Genomic DNA, 3800 nt, shown 5'->3' on the forward strand with positions numbered 1-3800 from the left:
ATGGATGAAAAGGATGGGAAGGGTTGTTGTTGCGGTGTGTGCAGAGTTGATGGTTTGAGAAGGATTGCTGTTGTTTTTGGAAGCGAAAAATCAAGGATAGCTTTAGAAACCATGTAAATCTTAAGAACTCAGGATTTCACTTCAATGGCATACATGTTGGAGGATGAAGAGAAGTTCGGCTAAGTCACATAATAAACAACCTAATTTGGTATCAAATTCGTTATCCACGATATTCGAACTGAATACCTCTTATTTACAAGTAAAGAGAAATATCATCAGACCGTCGTACTGAGTGGCATGATGCATATATTTATATTAATGGTTTCAAGATTACATTCAGAGTTTGAAAAACTCTAATTACATTGAACATTTGAAATTCAAAATACAAACAAAAATCAAACAAAGGATTATACGCTTTAGCTTATAACAAACATTTGAAAACAAGTCCTAAAAACATGGAATAACTGAAAAGATAAGAGTTCCAAGTGAAGCAAAACTCCTCAAGTTATGTTGACAGTGTTGGAAAATATTAGAATTTTATGGTTATTTGATTATTTGGATTTGCTTGTTAGTTTAATATATGGACCCAGCCCATTCGAATTAGGGTTTTTAGGTTTTGCTCTTTATAAATATAGCTTATAATTTAGTACGAATAATAAGTTAGTCACGATGTAGCCTCTTGGGATTTTGTAACTGTTTTGGTATTCTTGTTTATTTAATAATATTCTTATTATCTCATAGTCTTGTTTGCAACAACAAAACTCCTCTTGAGACACTAACAAGTGATAGATATAATTAAGTTGCACAATCGCGAGTCCTTATAAATTAGAATTGAACTCGCGTCATCTATGGGAGTGAAAAATTAAGATATTTCATTAACAAAATATTACTGGTAATTGATTATCACCTAATATTACACTTGCTAGAAGATTTATGGTTAAAAAAAATATTACTAGTAGATTTTGAGAATTCGAAGATTGATACCAGCAGGGTTCTTAGAGTTCTTTGAGAAGATGGCCCTGGTTTTGATACAAAAGCGGCTGTGGGTGAGTTGCGTATAGAGGTTTCAGGGCTTCTTGTGAGGGAAGTTCTGTTTGAAATTTTGAAACAGATAGATTATGGGAGTAAAATTACAAGCACACAGCAAGCACATGTTATTGAATGACGAAGATATTTGCGGATTGTGAAGAGTTCAAAGCAATGTCGAGGTTGGTTGATGAGATGATTGAGAAAGGGTATCCAACTACTGCACATACGTTCAACATTTTGATACGCACTTGTGGTGAGGCAGGCTTGGCTAGGAAAGTTGTGGAAAGATTCATCAAATCGAAGACGTTTAGCTATAGGCCGTTTAAACACTCATACAATGCAATTTTGCATTCCCTTCTTGTGGTGAAGCAGTACAAGTTGATTGAATGGGTCTATCAACAGATGACAAAGCACGACTGCATGCCGGATGTGGTTGGGGAGCTTGAGAAGGCCCAAGGAGTGTTTGATGAGATGATCCCTAATGGGCAGCTTCCGAATGTATTTACATAGAATGCTATCATTCGTGGGATTTGTATGGCAAGAAAGTTTGAGGAAGTGTGCTCCATGCTCAAGGTTATGGAATCCAGAAGCTCCAAACCAAATTTCACAGTGTACAGCACCCTACAAGTTATTTGTGAAATGTTGAAAAGCTTGTTGAAGCTCATAAAGTAATAACACATATGATGAAGAAAGGGCAATATGTCCATCTACTTTCAAAATTCAAGGGATACAAGACATATTAAAGCTGTAAATTCTTTTATTTGCATTATTTACTTGCAATCTTGCATGAAGAAATTAATTAATTTAGCTCGGTTAACAATATGTAGTTTTAGGGTATCTCAGTCACACCATATATCCATACCTTGTCTCAGTTGTCTCTGAATCAGAGAAGAGTGAAGTGCATACAAGTTATCTTTTTATCGGTATTTGTCTTTTGTGATAATTGACCTATATAGATTGCAGTTTTTCTGTGTTTTTTTAATTACATGTTGCACTTATGCAGTCATTATATTGGTTGCGAAAGAGACATCATTATATATTCTTCCTCCAAATATTCGAAACACACTTCCTGCCGCACTCACACTTCTTGCGCATGGAAAACGAGGTTGGCTCAGTGCACGATAAAACGACGCGGGTTCGGTGGATGCAAAAAGAGGGGGCTTCTAGCATGCAAAACGATGCAACCTCACATGTAGAACGAGGCGAACCCAGGCACACAAGACGAGGCAAGCTCTGCACACGTAGAACGAAACAAACTCCTGGGTGCTCAAAAAACGAGTTGGGCTCCACAAACGGAAAAATATATTTTGAAGAATATGAATATGGTAGTTTGTTGTAGTGGTAAGAGAAATAAAGGAAAAATGTATAAAAATGAAGGTGAAAGACTGTTTAACAAAACAAAATTTTGCTATTATTTGTTTAAGCCTCACCTACAAGTGATTTTAGCATGTACATCTCTATATTTTTTACTTATTTATTTACTTTTCGGCTTAAATATTCTACTAAATAGACACTTATTGCTCAATAAATCGTAAATCCACTTCCAAATACATTATAAAGATTTTCTTATAATATTTCGGGAAAATAAAAAATTTGCATTTTTTGCACAAAAATGTGGATTAACACTCATGATTGTTAGTCGATTTTGCAAATTCATAAATCGTAAATCCACTTCCAAATACATTATAAAGATTTTCTTATTTCTCACGGAAAATATTTCGGGAAAATAAAAAATTTGCATTTTTTGCACAAAAATGTGGATTAACACTCATGATTGTCAGTCGATTTTGCAAATTCATACATAGACCACCGTTCAATCTATTTATTTTCACCTTCTCACTATGAAGTTATTAAGGTGATACTTTCCGTCGACATTCTTGAGTGAAGAACCCCATTTGACAATGTTATGGGCTTCACTACTATGTTTATCACTTACTTTTTTAGTTTTCGGCTCAAATATTCTACTAAATATACATTTGTTGCTCAATAAACCGTAAAACTGCTTCCAAATTCCCTAAAAATTTTAACTTAATGCTCATGAAAAATATTTTGCAAAAATAAAAAAATTACATTTTTGTCAAAAAACATGGGTGTTAGGCAACCTCGACGCACGCAAAATGAGGCGGACTCAGCTCACGCAGAATGAGACAAACTATGACACGCAAAACAAGCAAGGCTCCACTCACAAAAAACGAAGCGGGCTTCTGGCACGCAAAACAAAGAAACCTCCGTACATGAAAAACGAGGCTAGATAAGTCGCACAAATCAAGGCCAGCTCTATGCACATAAAATGAGGTTGGTTCTGTGCACACTAAAACGATGCAAGCTCGGTGAACGCAAAAAAAGGTAGCCTTCTGGCATGCAAAACGATGCGGACACCTCACATGTAGAACGAGGCTAACCCAGGCATACAAGTCGAGGCGGGCTTTGCGCACTCAGAACGAAGCGAACTTCCGGGTGCTCTGATAAGTGAATTTTATATTATATATTTAACCCTATTCTTAGTATATTTTGGTTAATATTTTGGAAGAATTTTGATACTTTGAATTATATTTTCAATATAGGACTTTCGACTTCCTCTGGAGCAAAACGTGGTCAAATGGACGAATTTTGGAGTAATTCCAGTTGGAAGACGTTTGTGAGTCAATTATCTTGGTCGTACCAAAATTTGGGATTTTTCCATCAAGTGGTTATTTTCTGGCGATAAAATAAAGGAGCGATGCGCGGTGCTGGAAAATGACGTTTCTGGACTTAAATTATGTTTTTGGAGC

The 3800-nt window shown here is 35.7% G+C and overlaps 1 pseudogene; it reads left to right on the forward strand.

Annotated features, from left to right (window-relative positions):
• LOC114825914 (pentatricopeptide repeat-containing protein At1g55630-like) lies at positions 1-1539 on the forward strand (annotated as a pseudogene).
• The last annotated feature ends 2261 nt before the right edge of the window (positions 1540-3800 follow it).

This window comes from Malus domestica, chromosome 07 (assembly GCF_042453785.1).
Source record: "Malus domestica chromosome 07, GDT2T_hap1".
NCBI lineage: Eukaryota > Viridiplantae > Streptophyta > Magnoliopsida > Rosales > Rosaceae > Malus > Malus domestica.